Below are 27,163 nucleotides of genomic sequence, written 5' to 3'. Positions count from 1 at the left end.
TCTCTCTCTCTCTCTCTCTCTCTCACACACACACACACACACACACACACACACACACACACACACTGACTCCTTCCCAGGCCCATGACTTTGACCTTGTTTCTTTCACCCAGGATGACATATCCAAAAGGAGAATTTGGGGAAAAACAGCCCTACATATATTTATTGTTACTATCTAGCTAGTCACTAAGAAGTGAGTAATTTCTAAGTGCCACACAATGTCCTAGAGGAGGAAGAAATAGAAATTTTCAAAATACAATCCCTGTGTTCCTGGAATTTGTACCAGATTGTGACTCAAATGGCTGCCCTCTGGATGAGTGTGTCTGTTCATATCTATCCCTATCCCTGGCCTTTTAAGCTCTTCTTTATTTACAAATTCTGGGAACTTGGAAATCTTCTCTGTTCAATGTCTAGTGTCAGTATGATTATATGGTTAACTGCTAACAATGAAAGGAAAAAGCAGAAGAGTCAATATGTTAAATTTATCAATTTTATTTCATATTTCAATAATTTTTTATTCTTATTATTTTCTTCTGTTTACTTTAAATTTATTTTGCTTTTTCTGTTTTTAAGCTTCTTAAGGTAAAATCTTATTGTAGAACTATTTAATTTTCATATAAGCATTAAAAGCTATAGATTTATTTCAAAATATTTTTATTTTATTTTTAATTGACTGAAAATAATGGTATATATTTATAGGGCACAGTGTATTGTTTTTATATATGTTTACAATGTGGAATGATTAAATCAGGCAAATTAACAAACCTATCAGCACACTTACTTATTTTTCTGTGGTGAAAAGATTTAAAAATCTGAAATTCTAGAATTTTTGCTTAATTTTCATTAAAAATGACATTAAATTTTTTATAGAGATTGCACCGAATCTGTATATCACTTTGGGTAGTATAGACATTTTAACAGTATTATTTTTCCAATTTATGGACCCATTTATTTGTGTCATCCTTAGTTTCTTTCATCAGTATTTTATAGTTTTCAGTATACAGATATTTCATGTTGTTTAAATTTACAACTATTTTATTTTTTATACAACTGTGAAGCATTGATTTCTTAATTTCTTTTTTAGATAGTTTATTGTTGGCATAAAGAAGTGTTATTGGCATTTCCTAAGGAACCAAAAGTAGAGCTCCCATTTAATCCAGCAGTCCCACTAGTTGGTATCTACCCAAAAGAAAAGGTCATTATATTAAAAAGACATATGCACCTGCGTATTTATAGCAGCACAACTCATAATTGCAAAGATTTAAAACCAACCTTAGTGCCTACAGACCAAGTGGATAAAAAGTATGTGTTATATATATGCTATGGAATACTACTCAGCTTTAATAAAACAATGAAATAATGTCTGTTGCAAAAACTTGGATGGACCTGGAGGCCATTATTCTAAGTGAAGTAACTCAGGAATGAAAAACCAAATATCGTATGTTTTCACTTATAAGTGAGAGCTAAGCTATGAGGATGCAAAGTCCTAAGTACTATATAATGGACTTTGGGGGCTCTAAGAGGAAGGCTGAGAGATGGTTGAGGGATAAAATACGACATATTAGGTACAATGTACACTGCTCAGGTAAGGGTGCACTATAATCTCAGATATCACCACTAAAGAATGTATTCATATAATCAAAAACCACCTGTACCCTGAAAACTATTGAAATAAAAAAGCATTTGCAATGTTAAAAGGAAAGAAAAAATGCTACTGGCAGGGAGCAGTGGCTCATGTCTGTAATCCTAGCATTTTGCGAAGCCAAGGCAGGCAGATCATTTGAGGCCAGGAGTTAGAGAACAGCCTGGAAAACATAGTGAGACCCAACCTCTACCAAAAATTCAAAAATTAGCCAAGTGTCTTGGCACATGCCTATAGTTCTAGACAATCAGGAGGATGAGGTGGGAGAACTGCATGATCCCAGGAGTCAAGGCTACAGTGAGCTATGATCATGCCACTGCACTTCAGCTTGGGTTACAGAAAAAGATCCTTTTTCTAAAAACAAACCAACCAAATAAAATGAAAATAAATATTTAAAAAGAAATACTACTAATTTCGGGGTGCTAATTGTATACCCCACAGCTTTACTGGATTCATTTATGAAGTCTAACAATTTTCTGGTAGAGTCTTGGAGGTTTTCTATGTGTAAGACCATGTCATAGGAAAACACAGACAATTTTACTTCTTCCTTTCCTATTGTGATGCCTTCTATTTTTATTTTCTTGTCTAATTGCTCTAGAGATCATTTCCAGTATTACGTTGAATAGAAGTGGTGAGAGTAGGCATCCTTGTTTTGTTCCTGATCTCGAATGAAAAACTTTTGGCTTTTCACCATTGAATGTGTTAGCTCTGAGCTTTTTATATGTGGCCGTTATTATGTTGAAGTGCATTCATTTGGTGCCTAGTTTATTGAGAGTTTTTGTCATAAGAGAATGTTGAATTTTGTCATATACATTTTCTGCATCTATTAAGATGACCATATGGGTTTTGACGTTCATTCTGTTAACATGGTATCTCACATTTACTGATTTTCATGTGTTGATCCATCCTTGCAGTCCAGGAATAAATCCCTTTCAATCATGGCAAATGATCCTTTTAATATGCTATTGAATTAGCTTTGTTCGTATTTTGTTGAGGATTTTGGCATCTATGTTCATTGGCGTTACTGGCCTGTAGTTTTTTTCCTTGTGTTATTGCGTAGCTTTGGTATCAGGTAATGCTCGCCTTGTAAAATGAGTTTGGAAGTATTTCCTCCTCTTTGATTTTTTTAAAAGAGTTTGAAAAGATTTTTTTATTATTTATTTATTTATTTATTGAGCTACAGTCTCATTCTGTCCCCCAGGCTGAGTGCAGTGGCACAATCTCCACTCACTACACCCTCCATTTCCCAGGTTCGAGTAATTCTCTTACCTCAGCCTCCCAAGTAGCTGAGATTACAGATGTGTGCCACCATGCCTGGCTAATTTGTTTTGCATTTTCTTAGTAGACATAAGGTTTTACCATGTTGGCCAGGCTGGTCTCAAACTCCCGACCTCAAGTGATCTGCCTGCCTCAGCCTCCCAAAAGTGCTGGCGTGAGCCACTGTGCCAGATCAAAAATTGGCACTAATTATTTAAATGTTTGGTAGAATTCTGCAGTAAAGTAATTTGAGCCTGTGTTTTTCTTTGATGGGAGATTTTGTTGCTGTTGTTGGTTCAGTCTCCTTACTCACGATTAGCCTGTTCAGTTTTTCAGTTTCTTCTTGATTTAGCCTTGATAAATGCGTATGTTCTAGGAATTTATCCATTTCTTCGAGATTCTCTAATTTGTGGGTGTATAGTTCATGGTCGTCTTTTCTGATTCTCTGTATTTCAGTGATATCAATTTTAATATTTTCTCTTTTGTTGCATTATTTTATTTTTTGGGGTCCTCTATTAGTCTGGCTAAAGTTTGTTGATATTGTTTATCTTTTAAAAGAATTGACTCATAGTTTTATTGATCTTCTTCATTGTCTTTCTATCTTCTTTCATTTGTTTCTTGCTTGATTTTTATTGTTTCCTTCCTTCTACTGATTTTGGACTTTATTTGTTCTTTCTCTATTTCCTTGAGGTATAACCCTAAGTTGTTCATTTCAGATGTTTCTCTTTATTTAATTTGGGCATGCATTGCTATGAACTTCCCTATAGAACGAAACTCCGTCTCAAAAAAAAAAAAAAAGAACTCTTTTCGCCTTTTCCATAGGTTTTGGTATGTTGTTTCTATTTACATTTACGTCAAATTATTTTTTTTATTGTGCTTCAGGTTCTGGGGTACATGTGCAGATCATGCAGGATTGTTGCATAGGTACATACATGGCAAGGTGGTTTGCTGCCTTCATCTCCCCATCACCTATATCTGGTATTTCTCCCCATATTACCCCTCCCCACCCAGGTGTCCCTCCCCTAACCCCCACCACGACTGCAGTGTGTGATGCTCCCCTCCCTGTGTCCACGTGTTCTAATTGTTCAACATCTGCCTATGAGTGATAATATACAGTGTTTGGTTTTCCATTCTTGTGTCAATTTGCTGAGAACTTTTCCTTTTAATTTCTTCCTTAACCCACTGATCGCTCAGGAGTTTACTGTCTAATTTCTACATATTTGCAGCTTCCAAAATTTCTGCTGTTGCTGACTTTTAGTTTTATTCCATTATAATCAGTAAAAATACTTTATATTATTTTAATCTGCTTAAATGTGCTAACTTGTTTTGTGGATTAATGTATGACAATCCTAGAGAATGTTCTGGGTACACTTGAGAGGAACATGTATTCTGCCACTGATGGGCAGAATGTTCTATATACATCTGTTACATTCATATGTCTTAAGTGTTGTTCAAGTCCATTTCTCATTGATTTTATGTCTGGATGATGTATCCATTGTTGCTTGTGGATATCGATGTCCTCCACAATTATTATATTGCAGTCTATTTCATTCTTTAAATCTAATAATATTTGCTTTATATATTCAGGTGCTCCAATGTTGAGTGCACGTATATTTAAAATTGCTATATTCTCTTGATGATTTAACCTCTTTATTACAACGTAATGATCTTCTTTGTCACTTTTACAGTGTTTAACTTACTGTCTATCCCATGTGATATAAGTATAGGCACCCCTCCTCTCTTTTGATTACTGTTTGCTGAGAAATCTTTTAATATCCCTTTCTTTTCTGTCTTATGTTCTCATGTTGTTAGAGCTAAAGCGAGTCTTTTGTCGGCATCAAATGGTTGAAACTTCTAAATATCTGCTCAGCCTCTGTCTTTTAACTGAAGAATTTAATCCATTTAAATTTAAAGCAATTAATAGATAATGAAGAATTGCTACCAGTATTTTAATTTTTTACCACTTTGTAAGTCTTCTGTTCCTCTCCTTAAATATTGCTGTCTTTTTTGGTGATGTGTTGTATTTTCGCGGTTGTAGTTTTGATTTTTTTTCTCTTTGTCTTTTGTGTATCCCCTAGAGGTAATGTCTTTGTGGTTATCGTGAGGCTTACACAAAATATCTTATAGTTATAATGTCTTAATTTAAGCTTCGATCTCATAATAAAATTTTATATTTTTTTATTTTTCTTCCTCTCCCCAGTTATTGATATTATAATTTATATTTACTTATATTTCCTTTTAATTTCTTCCTTGATCCACTGATTGGTCAGGAGTTTACTGTAATTTCTATGTATTTGCAAAGTTTCCAAAATTTCTCCTGTTGCTAACTTTTAGTTTTATTCCATTATAATCAGTAAAAATACTTTATATTATTTTAATCTGCTTAAATGTGCTAACTTGTTTTGTGGATTAATGTATGGCAATCTTAGAACTGCATATGTTATATTTTGTATACTTATATTGTGTATCTGCTAATTAAAATGTACAGCCACAGTTGTATTTAGTACATTTGTCTTTTGATTCTGATACTAGACTTGTTACTATATAACATCTTTGCAATATTATAATATTCGGAATTGACTATATGTCTACCTTTACCAGTGAGTTTTATACTTTCACATGTTTTCAAGTTGCTACCTCTGATCCTTTTGTTTTCAGTTCAAACATCTCCCTTTAGTACTTCTTCTTAGGGTGCTTTGCCTAGGTGTTTTTTCAGAAAGGGTGATTTCCAGGGTGTGGAAAAAAGGGCTGGGACCAAGACAAGCCACTTCAGAATCTGATGTAAGATGACAGCCAGCACACTTCTCTCCTTGGGACAGATAGGTGCATCTCACAGCACTTCCGTTTGCCACTGCTTCCAGACTGCACTCTAGAAAGGCTAAACTCAAGCTTTAGGGCCCCATCAGAATCTGCCATGGAATAAAGGCTAGCAAGTCTATCATGGTGACACAAACAGGGGAGACTCCCAGCTATTCTCTGCATAGGCAAGATAGCTTCATGTCAGTGGCCAGCAAGTTTGTCCTCGTGGTTCAGACAGGCACATATCCTACCAGTTCACTCTGTGTGTGAAATAACTTTCCGGCTGTGACAGAGAAAGCCTGATACCAAGACAGGGTCCCCATAGAGTGTGCTGTGGGGCAGAAGCAGGCAGCCTATCCAGGTGGCACTAATGGACAAATCTCCCTACAGGTCTTTGTGCAAGCAGTACTAAGCTAAGCAGTACTAAGCTAAGCAGTACTAAGCCAAGATCACAGCTGAGGGAGGCTGGAGCCAACTTACAGATAGCTCTCAAGTCCATAGCTAAGACTAATGTTGGTGAGCAGACCGGCCTTTCTGCAGAGGCACTAGTGTGTGTAGATTCTCCTGGACCCCTTAGAAGACAATTTTGGTAGCAGGCCTAAGGCCAAATGATGCTGTAGCCACTTTAGGGGATGAGGCTGTTTCCAGGTTTGAACCCAGTAGTACAATTGGCAGATCTTTCACCTGAGTGCAGGTATGTACCTTTAAAATTATCCACCTAGGCCTTGGGCTCCACCAAGTTTTCACAACTTCCCAATTAAATCTAAAGTCTACCACAAAATACTTCTGTCTGTGGATGGGTACAGAATTCTTACTGCTGCGTGGGGATAAAAGGGGTGACTTCCTGTTTTGCTGTTTTGCAAATGTTGCTCTTCACTCTCCACATTGTTATTATCGTCATTTAAGACTGAAAATTTTATTTAAAGCCTCCTTAGCTACATACCAAAGAACTTGATATATTGTATTTTTATCATGATTCTGTGCAATCACAACTGAAGAGAGCCAGAAAATAAGAAAGGAGCAAAGCATCTACAAGACAACCAAATGGAGTTAATAAACTTGTAGTAGTGACTCCTGAGCTATTAATAATTACTTGGAATGTAAATGTATTAAATTATCCAATCAAATAACATACAGTGGCCAAATGGATTTAAAAAATAAGACCCAACCATATGTTGCCTACAAGAGACTCACTTCAAACTAAAATTAAAAATCTAGAAAAAAATCTTCCATATAATAAAAACCAAAAGAAAGAAGGGTAGCTATACTCACATCAGGCAAAATGGGGCTTTAAAACAAATACTCTAAAAAGAGACAAAGAAAGTCATTATATAATGATAAAGGAGTTAATTCCCCATAGTATTTTCTAATTTCTTTCATTTCTTCTTTAATCCATGAATTATTTACAAAAACATTATTTATTGTGCCAAATATTTGGGGGATTCTAACTATATTATTGCTATTAATGGTAAGTTAGTTATTCTATGGCATTTGTATACTTCCAACTTTTTTTTTAATGTGTTGAAACCTGTTATATGGTCCATCATAAAGTCTGTCTTGGTTATATGGATTACTGACTGTTTTGGTACAATTATTCTATCAGCTGTTGAAACAGAGTTTTAATACCTCTAACAGTGACTGAAATAATGGATTTTTTATAATTCTGACAATGTTTGTTTCTTGTATTTCAAAGGTTGTTGTGAGACAAATGCATATTTACCATTCTTGTGTCTTTCTGATTAATTCTTTTATCTCTCCTCTGTTATGTCTCTGCTTCAATTTGCTCACAAGTTTCCTCAAATATTTTAATTTTTTGTTATTTTTCTAGAGTTTATACTTGCTATTTGTGGAAGGGGTAGTTTGATATTATACACCGGCCATACCGGAAGCTTGCATAATTTTTTTTAACAGCAGAACAGGAGAATAAGCCATTATTTGAGCTTAGAAAAAGTATTTCAAAATATTGTTGTTTCATAACAAAATTCTCCAAAACTCTCTAACTAAAATCAAAAGTGACCTACATCCACTTGTTTGGGTAAATACCCAAATATCTGGCAAGACACAGAAAATAAATGTTCATGTGGTATATTTAGGCTAATAGTCCTTAGCTGGACAACCTCAAAAGTAAAATTCATCATTTGTCATTACATTATTTCCACTACCAACTCACATGCACCTTGCTTTTAGAAGACCAAAAAGAGCAGCTTATGATATTTGCCTTTCTCACAATAAACCCTTGGCACTATCCTGAGAATCATATTTACTTACACTCTAGAACTTTTGTAAACTCCTTAATTCATAAATAGATAATGTTTCAGGCTCTTTCCCTTACCTCAAATTATATTTATGTTGAGAATAATAAGTTACCTGGAATAGCCTCAAACCTTAACCACAGTTTTCAACATTTACTAAAGTTTTATCTCTCCCTTGTCAGAAATATTTCATAAATAAAACATTTTAAAACCTTAAGAGAATTTATAAGTATACAGGAAGAAGGAAAGAGCAACCCAGCTGCATTAAGATGTGATAGTCTAGCATTATTCACTATCTTACTAATTCATAGCTCAGCATTCAGGTTTGTGCTTCAGCAAGTGAATAAATTATCTATGTAGCATTTAATGAGTATTGTGATTGTATGATTTTTTTTTTTCTGTATCCTTTACCAGATCATGAACTAAATTAACGGTGCACCTCTAGGGTCAAGCATGGTCAGCCCACAGCAATAGTAGTTGAGTTAATTAATGAAAAGTAAAAACGCTAAAGTTTGACTTAATTCACATGTTAATAAAACCTCTGCTTTTCAACGCTAATGATTGCTATAAGATGATGTGTGCATATGTGTAATCATAAAAATATACAAATATATAATTTCATAACTCATAAATGTATTTACTGAGTACATTTTTGGAAACAGGATTTGCCTATAACCTATAAAATACTTCTGCTTAACAATTCAGCTACAGTATTTTTTGGCACTCCTACTCCCAAGCTTTTCTTTTGGTATTACCTAGGCAAAAGTTTTTCAGAGAAACTCAATGAACCCCAAAATTCTTGGCTTTGACCTCATATATTTCATAAAGATATCTGCACTGACCAAAGACATGCCATCCAGTTTTCCACCACCAAAAAATATTTTTCCCCTCCAGTGCAGCTTCTGGCATATCACGGTTTTGCTTAGAACGGTCATTTGTTCCTCACTGTTTACTAATATTTACAATCCAATCATCTTAGACTTCCATTTACTTTGGGCCCAATCTCTGCTTCCACTAACTAGTTAAGTGACTCTGGAAAAGTGTAATTTCTGTCTCTGAACATCAGTCCCCATTTTGATAAGTGAAAATAATACCTTTGAGTATCAAATATAAGCAATATGAAATACAGTAGGTGTTTAGTCAATGTCATCTATTAGTTGAATTGCTAGTATTTATCTTATTTTCTTTCTTACAAGGAGTCTACATGATAAGCCATTCCCCAGAAACGTTCCCTATACCCCTGGCACAATTATTAGAATTTAGACAAGTGCTATTTTCAATAATTTTATCTGATAGAGGAATGTTCTGTATCTATGCTGTTCAACACTAGCATGTGGCTATTGAGTATTGGAATGTGGCTGGTGTGACTGAAAGCCAAATTTTTACTTCTAGTTAATGTTAATTCATTTAAATTTAAATAGCAATGTGTGGTTATTGACCACCATATCAAACAGCACAGATCATGCCTCCCTTTAAAGGTTTCGTGATTTTCTAAATAGAGATGTGATTCCGGCTTGAGATATTCTATGTTTTCAATTTCAGTGAACTACTATTTGATCACTTCTAAGAAGTCTCTTGTTGTTTGTTTGTTTGTTTGTATTTTGGGGGTGGTGGCGAGACATCAGCCATCTCTTTCCTTATCATTTAATATTTTTCATTTTCTATCAGACTTTTTTAGCTTGATTATTTGTCCACTTACATGAATACTCATTAAACATTTTTGAAGACAGAATTTGCATTTGAAATTTTTCCACCTCCAGTGTTGAGGGAAAGGCTTTATATGTAATAGGAACTCAATAGAGATGGATTAAAGAGAAGAATTAAAGGAGAGAGGAAGGGAGGGAAGAAAGAAGGGAGAGAGCTTCAGGTAGGCTAGCAGAGAAAGTATGCCATGGAGAAGATGGTTCTGATAGATTCATTCACTTTACAATCATATTGAAGCAACATTGCTACATGGGTTTTGAATATCTAACAACCACTAACTATTATTTTCCCTGAAGATTTTCTCTGAACAGGAACCAATAAGCACCTGAATGTAATGGTGTCTTCGTTGGGTTATCTGGTGGGAAGCTTTATTATAAGGAAATAGGGAAATAATACAAAATAAGAAACAATCATTGATTTTAAAATCTCCCACTCATAACATCGGTGACATCTGACACTTCTCAAGTGGCTCCTTAAGTCAGGCTGTCACCAGAAAATTACTGACACATGTCTGAGTCTGTTTAGGCTGCCATAACAACGTGCTATAGACTAGGTGGCTCATAAACAACAGACATCTACTTCTCACAGTTCTGGAGGCTAGAAGTCAGAGGTGCAAACATGGTAGGGTTCTGGTGAGGGACTTCTTCCAGGATGCAGACCATGGATTTCTCACTACACCCTCATACAATGAAAAGAAGGCAAGAGAGCTCTCTGAGGTACCTTTTATAAGGGCATGAATCCCATTCAGGGGAGTTCTATTTTTATAATCTAATTACCTTCCAAAGGCCCCACTTACTAATAATGACTCGTGATGTAGGATTTTAACATATAAGATGAAGGAGATACAAACATTCAGTCCATAACATCGTAGTAGATACATTCTGTGGCACTGTGTTGTAAAATCATATCTTTTGTACTTATACCCTTTGGAATTAAATCTTCTTTCATTAATACTTCTGTGAGTTTATTCATCCTCCCACAGACAGATCGATCTGCAAAGCAGCTCTTTCTTCACAGGAAGTGCTAGAATGCTAGAACAATGGCCTTTCCTTTGAAACTCATTTAATAGCATTCATGTAACATGTAACTGTTATGTTTCCATGATTACTCAGTGAATCTTAACTCCAAACAATAGATATAAAATTTCTCCAGAAACCATCATAGCAAGGAGCCATTTAATATAGTTGTAGGTATAGATATGAGAAAAATACTGGATGCAATACTGGCTTGAGCATTAACTCTTTGAATAATAATTGCCTGTACACATACCCAGAAGAATGGTAAACTGGTGTATTTATTTTTAAAACATTTTTATTCATCATCTATGATGCACAGGCTTAGTTAGGCATGGGAGATACAAGGAACAAGACACAGTTCTTGACCGTAAGTAATTTACAGGCTGGTGAGGAAAATGAAGAGACCAATTTAAATGCAATATAATAAATATAACCACGTGGGGTGAGGAGTAGGGAGTGATTTTAGGACATTTCTGAAAATAGTACAGCTGGAACTAAAAGGATATGTAAGGGTTACCCACTGAAGTACGTGTTTGGATCGGTAATGGAATTAGGGCAAAAGGTAGTAAATGGTAGGGAGCTTCGAATAAAGAGTTCTTTTCAGAGTGAACACTATGTGCAAAGTCTTCGAAGACAATATTTGACCAGGTAAAATGAACACAAAAAAGAATGAGAAACACAGACGTTGTTCTTAAGAAGCTCACAGTCTGTATCTGTTCTGTAAATGGATGAATTACACCACTAGAGGTAGAGTTCTATAAGAAAGAATAAAGTTCTGGGGTGGGGGGGGTCTAACATTCTCTGGGGGCTCAAGAAAAGATTTATACATGAAAAGGGTAATGTCTCATCTGAATCTTCAACCTTTAGGTATCCTGAATTCTATTAGAAGTTGAAGAAAGTGCCCAATATTTTTAATATACATGTATTCTAAAATGGTTTCAGAGTAATATGAAAATGAGCATATATTTCCAAAGTTTGTTCTAAACAAAACAAGACAAAACCATGGACATTTTGAACTGACAGAGTAAGGGGTGAATAATTCCTGTTATTGTATGTGTCAAAAATGAGAATGTGTGAAATCATAGAATATCATATCAAATATCATAGAATCAGACATCAAATGATAAAAACTTTCATTCAATGAGTTTATCAACTGACAATTAATTCATGCTGACTCTGCAGCAAGTATTACAGCAGGCACTAAGGATACAGATGCATAGATTAAAAAGGTAATGTCTGCCCTCAAGTCTGAGACAGCTAGTGGAGGGGATAACGTCATGGAAACATATGAGGCACAGTAGGATGAATAAGTGCTGTGGTGTAGTGTACACAAGAGACCCAGAAGCACAAAGGAGGCACCTAATCAAGCACTCTGAAAGCAAGAGGGGCAGTGTGAAATGAAGAGGTCAGACAAGACTTTTTGTTAGAAATACTAGGGTAAAAGAACCTGCAGTCCTAAAGATAGCAGGACATCACAGCTGAGGTTATAAAATAAATGGAAAAAAAAATCATCACTAACTGCAGTCAACATTCTGGTACCTGGCAAGAAAATGGAGTCAAGAAGTCAGTGATGCATTAATACAGTCAAGGTTCTGCCTGAAGCAGGTCTATATTGAGGTTTCTTACTCTGGAGCAGATGATCAAGAATTTTACTCTAATAGCCAGTGCCAGACATGACAGATGGTAAAATCAAAGCCTGAGGCAATGGAAGTCAAATCATGTTTATTTGCCTGAATGATCCCCTTCCATTCACTGCTTCTCCTGAATCTTGGAGAAATGACAGTTCAAAGACATTTCAATTTCTAGTATTCAGTGTTTTCAATAAACTAACCACGGAAGAAGAGACTACTTAATCTGGGAGAGTACCACGTGTCCATGTAAGAGTAATTGGAAAAATGAAATTTTATTTATCACATTCCCCTACAGATAAAGTTCAAAATGATAAGACAGCCTTGTATTGGTATTTTTCTGAGATGAATGTTTTAGTACAGGAACTGCTCCAGACAGATTTAAGAATATTAGAAAGACACTGACTTTTTCTAGAGCCATAAGCCCGAACCTTACCTTTTATCTAGAGAAAATCAATCTGTTCAAAAGTAATCTCACTCAAACTAAATGGAATTAAATATACGTTTGCTATGCAAAAATGATCTAACATTTTCATATGGGCACTCATTTGAACATATTTCTTCAGAGCCTGTCTACAAAATATATATGACTAGACCCATTTTATAGATGTACAGATGAGAAATTAAGTCTTATTTTAAATGACTTGTGCAAGAGCATGCAGATATGAAATGAGAGAACTGAGATTTGAGACTTGTTTCTAACAAAAACTCAAACCATCTCCCTAGTTTAAACGTCATTCTCATAAAAATGAGGCCCTTAAAAAAACTAGACTCTATGTCAATGAAAATAAATAAAATCAAAGTCAAGTCATTGATTTTTAGAAAGATAATACAAAATAATATTCTATAAATGGAAATAACAATATACAATACAAAGAACCTTTTAAACTCCAATTTTACTTAATCTCAGCAGCATCTGACTCTACAGACTAATTCCTCCTATGTCTCTTCACTCTGCTTCTGTTAACACCAAGTTCCTTATTCCCCTCATATCTAATGGACCATTCTGTCTTAATCTCCTTAATTTGCCTATTGCCTGATTAAGTGCATGTATTCTGCATTAACATTCTCTTTTGACCTATTGCTTACTTTCCTTTACATGCTTTTATTGGTTACCTTTTCTAATGACAAAGTTTTAACTTAAAATGACATGATACTATAATCCAAAGTTATATCTCCAACCCATGGCTAAAAGTCTCATTCCTCTTTCTGACTCATCAGTCTATTCTTTCTGGGACAACATTCTGGTCTAGGGAGAAATACAGCAGATTGAGAATTACAAATGAGGTTTCTAAAATTTCACTGAATTGCTAGGTGACTGAAAAGTCAAGAAATCATACAAGATTAAATATGAGTTCCTGGGATGAGGGTCTAACCATGAATTCAAGGGGTCTGGACAGAGTAATGGAGTGAATTTGTGCTTCCTTCAGCTGCTCTCCTCTTTCTCATCTATCCATCCTCAGCTGTGGTTTGCCTGCTTCAAAACAAGGGCTATGGTTTCTATTCTAGGTGATTTCTTATCTCCCTGTAGATCTATAAAGACCAAAGCAAGATGCAGCTGTTGAACAAATTTCCCTTTGCTTAGCCTATGTCTCTAACTCCCTGGTCTCATTTTTCAGTGAACCACTTTTCTTTTTTCCCATCTGTCTCTTACAGATGCATATGAGAAACCCTCTCTTGCTGATTGAATTAGGCCCCGCAAATTAATACTCTGTGGGGTTTTACTTTTTCTCTTCCACTTACCTTTTAAAAATTTGTTTAGGTTTTTATGCCTTTGAATGGTCCCAATTTTTCCCGCTGCTAAAGGTCCGTGGTTGTCTTTTAAAGCATCCTATTTTCTAAAGATTCTTCGTGGGGAGTGGCAGAGAAAATGATCTCTATAACTGTTTTATCAGAAAGCATTAATGTGTTTTTAACTGAAGCTTATTAACTTTATATTATTAATGCCTTCCATCCTATCATAATTTAAGATATATTGTACTAATATTGTTCAGTCACCTCTTCATTCAAAAATCATTCATTGGACTTACAATGTGCTAGAAACTATATTAGACATTAGAGATGTTCAGATAAACTACACATGAAAACATTCTGAAGAAGCACAGGATCTTGAAAAAATATGTTAAAAATACTATATGATAAAAAAATACAAATATATTTTTCAATCATAAAATTATGTGGGTGATCAGATGAGAGAATATCTAAGAGAAAAGGTGGGGATAGAGATGATGTCCTAAAAGATTTAATGCCTGAGCTCGAGTTTTCTGTGTAGACCAAGGGTAAAAGTGCGTTGAAGGTAGAGGAAGCATCATTCTTCGGCCACAGATATTTACAGTGGACCTTTTAGGAATGGATGGCAAACTCAGAACAATCCAGCCTTCACTGAGAAATGTCTCCTTAATCTATGATGTTCATATAGGTGAGTACCGTGGAACCAATACTACATCTCTGGGCATAAGTTCATGGACAAGACGTGGATACTTAAACTACGGCAAATACAATTTCTTTTCCAAATAATTTTGATGCAGTACCTTAAGAAAGTCACATCCCTCTACTTATATGGCTGTAACTCTTGACACATAAATTCAGTCACTCTGAGATAGCAGCTGTGTCTCATCATGCGGCCTGAGGTTACAGAAGGAAAAAAATAAATGAGACATATACAGTAAAGCAGAAGAGGGTTGTGAGGGGGGCTGATCACCTTCCAAATATCAATTTCAGTCCTTCTGATAACCAGCCATAATCTAGTTCAAAGTTTCTGGGAGATGCTTCTATGTTCTTACAGTAAATTTCCACTTTTTGGCTTAAGCAGAACTGAACTGGTTGCATTACTAGTAGATAATGAGTTCTTACTAAGCCACGTTTTATAAAGCTTGAGCCAAATACTTCAGGCTCCCAAAGGCCAAAGCTGGAACAAATTGAGTGATAAAATAAATGACATAGCATTGATCTATAATCCAAAGTATAAAATAAATATTCATAAGATCATAGTGAGATAATAGATGATAGATAGATGGATGACAAATAGATAGATAGATAAAAAGGAAATAAATTGTCCTTACAGAGATAAATAGTCTATAGTCCCAAATAACATAAATAAATAGTCTTCACTTTAGGAGCTGTGGTTTGAACCCCCCACCACCCTTGGGCTGACTTGCTAACTCAATTCCAAAGAATAGATTACAAAAAGAGAAAACTTGTAACTTTACAGTGGAGAAACACCACCTCACAGAAGTGATCACCAGTGAGAAGTCATTTTCATAGCTTATTCCTCTTGATATGATGTGATAACAAGGGCATTTCATTTCTGTGGTATTCTTCACGAAACCCCATAACACTAGTCTGTCTAATCATGAGCAAAGACATAAAAAACACTCAAATTGAGGCACATTCTGCAAAGGTCTGATCAGTACTTCTCAAAAACAAGAAAAATCTGAGAAATGGTTATGTATTAGAGGAGACAATTGATACATAATGACTAAATGCAATGTAATATCCTAAATAGAATTCTGGAACAGAAAAAAAAAAGGTAGTTAAGAGAAAAAAGTAGGTGAAATCTGCATGAAGTACTGAGTTTAATTACTAGCAATACACCCATATCTGCTTTTTGGTTTTGATAGATATGCCATGATATTGTAAGATTTTAAGTGTAAGGGAAAATGAGTGAGGAATATATGCAAACTCCATATTCTGTCTTTGCCAATTTTCTGTAAATCTAGTATTAGTCCAAAATAAAAAGTGTACAACTAGAACGAATGATACATATAAAGGGCAGCAAATATTTAGATTAAAGAAGTGAAGACCAAATTTGAGAGACTGGTTTTGCCATACATAATAATGGGAGCCCAACGAAGAAGTGAAACTAGTAGACCGGTCTCTTAGAAATAGGTTGTTACAGAAAATATACTGGCAAATAAGTAAGGCTTGAAGAAGACACCATAGTTGTAAAGGCATTACAAAGCCCACCTTAAAGATTTCAAGGACTTAAAGTGTCTTTCCTAATCTGATATTACTCACTGAAACCAAGATCCAAATAAAAGCCAATTTACCCAACCAAACATGTGTAACCAAATCACAAACGCTATTTTTCAAAAGCCAGAGAGACATCTGATATATTGGGGCAGATCCTAGCTCTAAGACTGTATTACTGGCCTGAGGTCATTAAGTAGGTTTAATTTTCTTTATTGATTTTAAAGAAGCACTGCAATTCACCTTTAAATATGCTTCCACTCTTCTCCTTTACATTATAAAATGTCCATCAAAAGTCCTTAGAGCTTTCTATATATTCCTTCAAAATCAACTTTCTTTAATGTTTCTTCCACTTAGCATTTTAAGTCTAATAATATTGTGGTCACCGCCATTCCCCAAAGTCTCACCTATTATCATAGTGGGCTTTTATCCTAAGATGCGCTTAGAATAACAACTGTCCACAGTCTAAGAGCAGTCAGGTCTCCCAGTGTGAATCTAAAAATTCCAGCTTTGTTCTCAAACCCATCTTCTGTAGTTGGTTCTTAGGTGTTCCGATCAATATCTGAGTAATTAAAATTTCTCATGATCAAAGTTCTGACCTTTGCTTTCACCTTCCTTATCAGTAAAAACATGACTTGATCTCTTTGTTGGTAGCTGCCCAGAGGTTTGCACAGCAATATCTCTAAACCCTGACTCCCTCCCCTGCCCTTGACTTTGGTTCATGCTGTGTCTGCTGTGTCAGCCAAAATTATGCTGTAAATACCCTTGGCTGCCCCAGCTAATTCCCAGCCAGCAACACTTTCCTTCCCTCTTCTCTGTTGCTCCTCTCTTTTTCAACTACCATTTTAAATCCTCTGAAACTTTGTTGGCTAAGACCCATGTTAGATTGGTTTTCCTTTTATGAATCTTTAAAAACCTGGAATTCAAATGCAATAATCTGATTATGTGTGCTCTGGGAATTTGTAAAAAAAAAAAAAAAAAAAAAAAAAAAGTGTTATTTGCTCTGCCAACAGAGACGGCAACAGTCCTCTCTTCTTTGGAGAGCCTCATCACCACTCTGAGCTTTCACCTTCCCATCTATGCTTAAATAAATAAAGGCACTTTCAATGCTAAAATTTCTTTGACCCCTGACTACAGTTATTGTCTGTTCTTATTTTACACTTATCCAACAAACGCCTATTGAGTGACTCCTGCTTCCAGGTACTGCACACGGTGCCATAAAAAGCAGCAAACAAGAGAGACATGGTATTGTGCTATCATAGGTCTTAAATTTTACTGGTGGCAAAAACAAGTAAATGGGCAATTGTAATGAGAATTGCAGTTAAGCAAAGGCTTGTTCACGGTTATGTAGTTACATGTATCTGAGACAGATAACTAGAGTCTAGAGAAAGGCATAGATTGATCTACATTTCTATCTATGCTGAAATTGAGGAAAGTCACTGCTATCCTGGAGTCAAATAAAAATAGCCAGTCACTCAGCAGGTGCCTAAGGATCCTCTCCCCCAGATTTCAGGAACATTGAGATCATATCAACATTTCAGTCTACTTCCTACACTGGAGTTTTGTGATCAAAGTTCAAAAACACTTCTCTAAACTCAAAGTTTTGTAGAGAGCTAAATTCACCATGTGCATGGAATTCCATCAACCTTCTTCACTTCCAAGCATCAAGTGCTGGGGTGAGTATTAATCCAATTTCAACTCCAGTTTCCCAAGATGGGCTGACAAGAGCTACTCCAAGAAACACTGAATCTTCTCCAATCATTAACTCATTCCATCTTCCAAATACTCTCAGTAACCATTTGTTGAATACTAAGAGATAGTTAAATTTCAGAACCTATCCATAGAAAATGGTCAACCTAAAATTTCAGGCCAACTCAAAATGTTCAGTCAAAACAAGATCTGATAAATGCAGTTCTTAAGTAAGTGTGGTTTACTTCACAGAATACAGCAAATAACAAAGCAAACCTTAAAGTTTACTGGCCCCCTATCTAACTTAGAAAGAAGAGAGCTGACAACAACAACAACAAAAATCCAGAAACCAACTAACTCAGTGAATACGGTTAATAAGAGAATCTAAACTAGAATCATTAGATCTTTGAATCTCAAGTTTTAAATAATGATAAAAATGTTTAATAGTAGTCCATAGAAAGCATTTAATTGCTCACGAGGTTCAAGGTACCGTCCTAAGGCTCCCTACCTCATTGCATTGTGACAGATATCAAATATAATAATGGAAGTGAAGCGTATTGTGAATTGTTCAGCACTCAACAATTTAAAGATGGTATTTATAATGGTAATAGAAATATTTGAATCATTAGGCCTTTCCCCACTTCTGTCAAAATGAGAAAACACAAAGTCTGACAAAAATATTTACTAAATAATAAACTAATAAAACAATTAAAAGCACAACTTCGATTATTATAGAAGTAATTTTCTGAACTGCTTGCTTATATCCTCTTGTTTTGTTTGCCTTCTCTTTTCCGTGTAATTGAGCAGGCATTTTATTCACCTCTACTTTTCACTCAGCATGGAGTAGCATACGGGAGCATAATAAATAATATATAGCAATGTAGTCATATCAAAGTGGAATATGCATCAAAGCCTAAAGAAAGAACTGTTCAGAATTTTGCATAATCATATGCATCAAAGTTAAAGAATATAGGATAACTATGTTTGGAAATGAAGGCAGAAATCTGTTCACACAATGTTATAGTCTGTTTTACCAATTACGTATTTTTACCTTTTAACCCAATAGATTTAAACATGAAATAAAATCAGAGCATGTTAGATTTAGAAACAAGATGAGAAATCATATAAACCAACCCCAACAGTTTTGAAGATGAGTTTTGTGCAAGTTAAATATATTCCCTATTTTCAAACAGATACCAAATAATTTATCCAAGAGTGACGATAACCCAAACAAGCTCTAAACACAGTGCTCCAGGATACTACCAGAATACAATCGTGTTTATATCTTCACGGTTCAGTATAAGTTAAGAGTATCTTTCTATGGCCTCAAAATCCTTACAGGCTAGATTGTGAAATTTATCATAAAAAGGTAAAAATAAATATAAACAAAAAAAAAAAGAGTACCTTGTAACAACAGCAAACACTGTGCTTCTCCTAAGAAGACACTTGTCCAAGTATTCACATTTTGTAAAGTAATGTTGTTCTGGACATTTAACCCAACGAAATGAGTAACATTAATAGTACCATGTGGTAGATCAGAGAATCACACAACAATCAAACTACTTGGCAACAAACAAACACCTATTAAGTGGCTACAGAGTCCACGTTCAGTTTGTAATTTCAGTAGCTTTGACCTCAGCTGCCTGGCTTCAAGGCTATGCTTACAATAATTAGGTCTACTACCTATTTGTACTAAGTTTATGCTATTATTTTCTTCTTTCTGCCTTCTACAATTGAAGAGAAGAGCATCTTTATAAACCAAACCACCATCTCATCTTTATCCAATTCCAACCAAGTCTACCTCTGCAAGCATGTTATTTAACTCATTATCTTCTCCCTCTATTACTTCTATATCCTCTCTCATATTAGTCCTTGAAATCAACATTCAAACATATTCAGTACATTCCAAAACCTTCCTTCAGCCCACATCCTTTTCCAAACATCACCATATCTCTCATATCCTTCACAGCCAATTATTTATATCAGTTCTGTTTGTACAGAATGTCTTCCCTTGCTGTAGCCCACTGAAATCTACTTTAGTTATACTTATGGATTGAAAAAAACTATAACCCTGTACCTATAGGCTCTTTTCTGAGGTCTATATGTACAGATCTAATTGATTCAACTGCCTGCTCCAACAGAATTACCTCAGGTGTCTCAAACTCAGCATTTGTCAAACTAAACTTCTTCTTGCACTCCAAATCACAGTGAATGACACCTCCATTAAGGTAATCTAGTTTCAAATATGTGCCTCAAAACTCTCCCAGCCTCTACGCACTGCCCAAGTTCCAAAGTCACGTCCATATTTGTAGGCATTTGTTACAATACTATCTCACTTCTCAGTACCAAAATACCGCTCAAGCCAAAAATACTATAAAAACCTGAGAAGCCTCCCACACTACTCACTGACCTCTCTTTACCTCTTAAACATTTTCTATCACCAAGTCCCATCAATTCTTCCTCCCAAATATCTTTCAAATTGGCCTGGTTTTCCTCATTAGAGTGCTAATAGGTTTGTTCAATTCCCCACCAATGCACACTTATATGCTAGTTTTCCATTGCTACCATAACAAATTACTACCAACTTAGCAACATAAAACAATACAAACTTATTTTCTCACAATTCTGCAGGTCAGAAACCTGACAAGGGTTTTACTTAGCTAGAAACAAGAAATCAGCAAGGATGTTTTGCTTTCTGTAGGTTCTAGGAGTGAATTTGTTTTTATTTTGTTTTGTTTTGTTTTTTGCCTTTTTCACTAGGGACTACCAGTATTTTTTTGACTCATGGTCCCTTTCATCAATCTTCAAAGCCACCTGTATAGCATCTGGTCCAGCTTTATCTTTCTATATCTTTCTCTGACCACAGCTAACAAAGATTCTCTACTTTTAAGAGCTCATGTGATTAGACTGTGCCACCAAAATAATCCAAGTTAATTGCCGCATTCCAAAGTCCTTAACTTAATCACATCTGCAATGTCCCTTTCGCTATGTAAGGTAAAACAGTCACAGGTTCCAGGGATTAGTACTTGGATATCTTTGAGGGGCACTATGTGTCTATCACTGTCTAGATTACTCAGTCAGCCTGCTATCTGATGTTTCCACATCTACTTTTTCTCTCTCCATGTATCCTCCCATGTGCCAACAAAATACTCTTCAACAGTAACAATGCACTAAAATCTTTCAGTAGTTTCCCACTAGTCTCCAGATACAGCACTCAATTATGTTACATGTACCAAGCACAGCGACAGGGAGTCCATGTGAGAAAGCTATTTGGCCCAAAAAACATATGAAAAAAAGCTCATTATCACTGGTTACTAGAGAAATGTAAATCAAAACCACAATGAGATGCCATCTCACGCCAGTTAGGATGGTGATAATTTAAAGTCAGGAAACAACAAATGCTGGCAAGGCTGTGGAGGAATAGGAATACTTTTACACTGTTGGTGGAAGTGTAAACTAGTTCAACCATTATGGAAGATACAGTGGTGGTGATTCCTCAAAGCTCTAGAAACAAAAACACCATTTGATCCAGCAATCTCATGACTGGGCAAATACCCCCAAAATATAAATAATTCTAATCTAAAGACATATGCATATGTATGTTTATTGCAGCACTGTTTACAATAGCAACGACTAGGAACCAATGCAAATGCCCATCAATGATAGACTGGATAAAGAAAATGTAGCACCTATACACATGTAATACTATGCAGCCATGAAAAAGGATGAGATCATGTCCTTTGCAGGGACATGGATGAAGCTGGAAGCCATCATTCTCAGAAAAATAACACAAGAACAGAAAACCAAATATCGCATGTTCTCAATCATAAGTGGGAGTTAAACAATGAGAACACATGGACACAGGGAGGGAAACATCACATACTGGGGCCTGTCAGGGGTGAGGGGCAAGGGTCAGGAGAGCATTAGGACAAATACCTAATGCATGCAGGGCTTAAAACCTAGATGATGGGTTGACAGATGCAGCAAATCACCATGGCACTTGTATATCTATGGAACAAACCTGCATGTTCTACACGTGTATCCCAGAACTTAAAGTACAATTTTAAAAAAAGAAAGAAAGCTATTTGACCTACTGTGCACATTCATATAAGGTCTTATATTTTTAAAAATTATCACTTGAGACTATTCCTACTTGTATTTCTACTATAAGATCACCACTCTGTCAGTATAAAAATTTAAAATACAATGTAACTCTGTAAACTCTTTTTGGATTTTTAAAAATATTCTAAGAGACTCAAAACCAAGAGCCACATGTGAGACGTCCTATGCTTTATGGTTTGTAAGTCTCTACCCAAGTTGCTAACTGTCTCTCAGCCTTACGTCTTGACCCTGCACTCTCTGTGCTGTTTAGCCTTCATAGTATAAACCCCAACCTTCTGAAACTCCTTCTGAAAGCACGTATCAAAGGAAACAGGAGGTTTGGTCCATGCAAGATGGAAAAAGCACATTGGCAAAGTTTTCCTCCAGAATTATCTGGCCTGAGTTTTACACAGCTTCAAACCCTGAAGTAAGCTCTGTGCTATAGAGAGAGCTCTAGGACAATCCCTCTTATTCTGGAAGGAGGAGTTGGAAAGAAAAGTGTCATACACACAGATAGAGTGCAGAAATCACCCTATTTTATTCTTTTTTGCTCCATTTCCTTATACTCCAACTTTCAAGTAATCCCATGGGGGTGCAGGTGAGGGTAGAGTATAGCCACCGATAACGGAAGGCCACAGAAGCCAAAACTCTGAGGCAGCCTAGTTTTCCTCTCCCTTCAGTGAGGAAGAAGTTCCAACAGGATGGGACCAGGCTGTAAAGGAGACCTCAGAATCACAGTACTGGGGAGATTACAAAGAGAGAAGAGCTTGGGCAAGTGACCTCATAAAGTTGTCTATGAGCTCTGGGCTCACCCACGCTATGACAGGATACTAATTAACACACCTAAAACTTTGAGAACTAAACTATAGGTAAACTACTGCCCAGGACCCAGACTGTCCATTGGGTGGTGCACTTGCAATCAGATGTGAAGTGCTCCATAAAGGCTTTGAAGTTTGACTCTGGAATCCCAGCTCACAGAAGCAGGTTTGGAACTTGCAGCATGAACCCAACTGGATAAATTGCATCAATATTTTCCATAGCATTTAGATTAAGACCTAGAGTCTTCATATATTTAAAATGTCCAGGATTCAATTCAAAATTACTCAACCTTGAAAGGTTAAACTCATGGGAAAAGATACTCAGCAGATGCCAAAGTCAAGATGACTCAAATACTGCAATTATCATCAAAAGATTTTAAAGGAGCAGTTATAAAAATACTCAAATGAGTGATTTCAAACATTTTTTAAATAAATGTTAAAACAGAAAGTTTCAGCAACTAAAATCATATGAAGATTGAAATTAAAATGTAAGATCTGAAAAATCTGATAACTGAAATTAAAGAAAAACCCCACTAAATGGACTCAGTAGCAAAACATAACTGACAGTACAAAAGAGCCAGTACACTTGATTATAAATTAGTAAGAATGATGTAATTTAATCAGCAGAGAAAAAAGTATGAACAGATTCTGAGGAACTTAAGACAATGACAAAAGATCTAATATTTCACTGGAGTTAAAGATGAGAAAGAATACTGAAAAAGTATTTGAAGAAATTATGGCTGAAAATTCCCCAAGAAGTTTAACATAGGAGAAACCCATGAGTCTACACTGAAAAACAAGAAAGGAAAAAGGAAAGGCTCCATTGTAGAAGATGAAACACTGTATGTAAAAGAATATATATATGATTTTTTTTAAATCAACTGTAAGTGCTGAAACTCATTGAGAAGAAGTTTACTGAGGAATGGTTATTTATATACCTTGGCATTATGTAAATAACAATTTACACAAAGTAACTCCTCATGAAGTATTTTTTAAATTACAAATAAAATAATGCTAACTTTATAGTGAAGAAATCTGATAGACAACACTTTAACCAAGTGATTAATGTTAACATCACTGTGATTGGGATAAACTAACATCATCTAGTCTTCTGATATGATGCACTGAGAATAATACGTCATATCTTGTTATTTCTACTAAAAGTTTATGACCTGATTCTAAACATAAGAAAATACTACATAAATTCATTTTCAAGAAAAAAAAAAAAAACCCTGTCATATGTTCTTCACAATTGTCAAGGTCAAGAAAGACAAAGAAAGTTTGTGGAACTGTTTCAGAATAAAGGAGACAAAGAAGATATGACAACTAAGTGGAATCTATATTACAGGATTGTATCTTGACGAGGTAAAAATAAAAACCAAAAAGGATGCTATTGAGACAACTGATGAAATTTGAAATTGTACTGTGGATTATGTAATAATGCTGTATCATTGTTACATTTTCTTAATTCGATAAGTATATTGTGGTTTTTACTTCTACATAGAATACGTATGATAAAGTATTTAGAAATAAAGAACCATGATGTCTCTCTATCATTCAGAAAACAAGAGTATGTATATGTTTATGTGCATGTGTGTGCATCTGTGTACGATAGAAAGTAAATTTATTTGGGGAACAACAAACAGATTTATCATGTCCAAATAGATCTTAGATATAAAGAAAAAATGGGGGGAAATGGCCTTTTGGAGGGTAGAGGATGGAAGGAAGGAGAGGATCAGGAACAATAACTAATGGGTACTACTAGGCTTAATATCTGGATGATGAGAACATCTAAACAGCAAAACATCATGACACAAATTTACCTTTGAAACAAAGCAGCATAATGGACCCTGAATTTAAAATAAAAGTTTAGGAAAAAACTTGGTGAAAAAATTGGAATCAGAAAAAATAGGTTCGCCTTTGGCTCAGTTACTCAATAGCTTTGTAGTTTGGGAAAGATAACAACCTCTTAGAGTCTCACTGTTTGCATTATGAAATCATGTATAGGATTGGTTTCAAGGAAAAAAATGAAATAAAAGCATGTAAATCTGCCAAGCACATTACTGTCAAAAAGTAGACAATAATACATTTAGTTGAATTAGTTACATAACAATACTCTGAAATATTTCCTCTGTGGGGATGAGCAGAAACTGTCCTTTTGTAGAGCTTGGGCAATTTTCCATCAGTCACGAAGGAGGCCTTCTCTTACCTTCTGTATATTAAAGAAAAATATACAGAAAATAAAGATTTGTAATACTTGAATGTTCATTTCTAGATAAAGATTCCTGGTTGAAAACATGCATTTATCTCTGCTCCCTTCTAAAACTATATCAAAATGATGTAAGCAATATTTTTAAAGGTATAAATCCATAAGGATAAGGAAGTTATGAGAAAATACAAGAGCAATCAACTTTGAAATGTGAAAATTAAATAAGCCAGACAGTACCGACATTAAGCCTGAGAAAACTAGAACCTGAGCTGAAAGTAAGCTAAACTTAAAAATAACCCATTTTACTTTGAAGGAATCCCAGAAGGATCAACCATTGGTGGCTCTATTATCCCTAGAAATCAAGACAAAAATGGGACTAAAATCAGGAGAATTGTCTGAAAATATATTTGAGAAGTCCAACTCCATCCACCCCTTTGTTTGGCAAAGCTGTACAACTGCCTATGCCTATCCCAAGAAAACACCAGGGTTTTTTTCTGAAAAGGTAAAACAGAAGGTCTCCCAATTGGGAGAAACGAAGCACAGGTGAGGCTTGATTTCAGTCAACAGAAACACTAAATGAAAATCCCCATGCTAGATTTTGACAACCAGGCATTCTTTCCCCATACAGTGCCCAGAATTATGGAAGCTATGATGATGTTCTACTGACAAGAATGCATCTGAATAGCCGATGGGATACCACCTGAACATATGAACTTCTGAGTTTCTCCCAACAAATTAGGACACACAGGTCACTTCACTATGAAGTTCAGAGTTGTCAAGCCTCACCCTCTAGAGCTTTCAATCTTTTTTTGGTGTTCCAATCTTAAATGAAAGAACACCATGTAGAAGACAGTTATTTGAGTTTAGCTAGAGTTCATATTCAAGTGGGCTGAAGAGAAGGGCAAGGGAAACAAAAATATTTGTAAGGCAGAACTTCCTATGTTGGACCATTAAAACTAAATTTCTCAGAATGGAGCTTTGAAAGTGAAAGGGTGATTAGGATCGTTTGCAATCTATCCATCTAACAAAGGGCTAGTTTCCCGAATCTACAGAGAACTTCAACAAATTTACACACACACACACACACACACACACACACACACACACACACACACACAAAATCCATCAAAAACTGGGTGAAGGAATAAACAGTCAATTCTCAAAAGAAGGCATTTATGTGACCAACAAATATATGAAAAAAACCTCCTCATAACTGGTCATTAGAGAAATGCAAATCAAAACCACAATAAGATACAATTTCACACCAGTTAGAAAGGCAATCATTAAAAATCAGGAAACAACAGATGCTGGAGAGGATACGGAGAAATAGGAACGCTTTTACACCATTGGTGGGGAGTGTAAACTAGTTCAACCATTGTGGAAGACAGTGTGGCCATTCCTCAAGGATCTAGAACCAGAAATACTATTTGACCCAGCAATCCCATTACTGGGTATATATCCAAAGGATTATAAATCATTTTACTATAAAGACACATGCACGTGTATGTGGACTGCAGCACTCTTCACAATAACAAAGACTTGGAAGCAGTCAAAATGCCCATGAATGACAAACTGGATAAAGAAAATGTGGCACATAGACACCATGGAATACCATGCAGCCATAAGAAAGGATGTGTTCACGTCCTTTGCAGGGTCATGGATGAAGCTGGAAACCATCATTCTCAGCAAACTTACACAGGAACTGCATGTTCTCACTCATAAGTGGGAGTTGAACAATGAGAATATATGGGTACAGTGATGGAAACATTACACACCAGTTCCTGTTGGGGGTAGAGGGAAAGGGGAGGAATAGCAGTAGGAGAAATACCTAATGTAGGTGACAGGTTGATGAGTACAGAAAACAACCATGACACATATATACCTGTGTAACAAACCTGCACATTCTGCATATGTATCTGAGAACTTAAAGTACTAAAAAAAAGTGAAAGGGTGGTACATAAAGGAAATGGGTTGTACTTATCAAGGTGGAAATCTCTGGGTAGTAAGATTATATTAGAGTGAGTGTATAATCTTGAGAGACAGAAGACACTAAAGGATGGAAACCTTAGAATTTTGGTT

This window comes from Saimiri boliviensis, chromosome 6 (genome assembly GCF_048565385.1).
Source record: "Saimiri boliviensis isolate mSaiBol1 chromosome 6, mSaiBol1.pri, whole genome shotgun sequence".
Classification (NCBI taxonomy): domain Eukaryota; kingdom Metazoa; phylum Chordata; class Mammalia; order Primates; family Cebidae; genus Saimiri; species Saimiri boliviensis.
Note: the sequence above shows the minus strand (reverse complement) of the source record.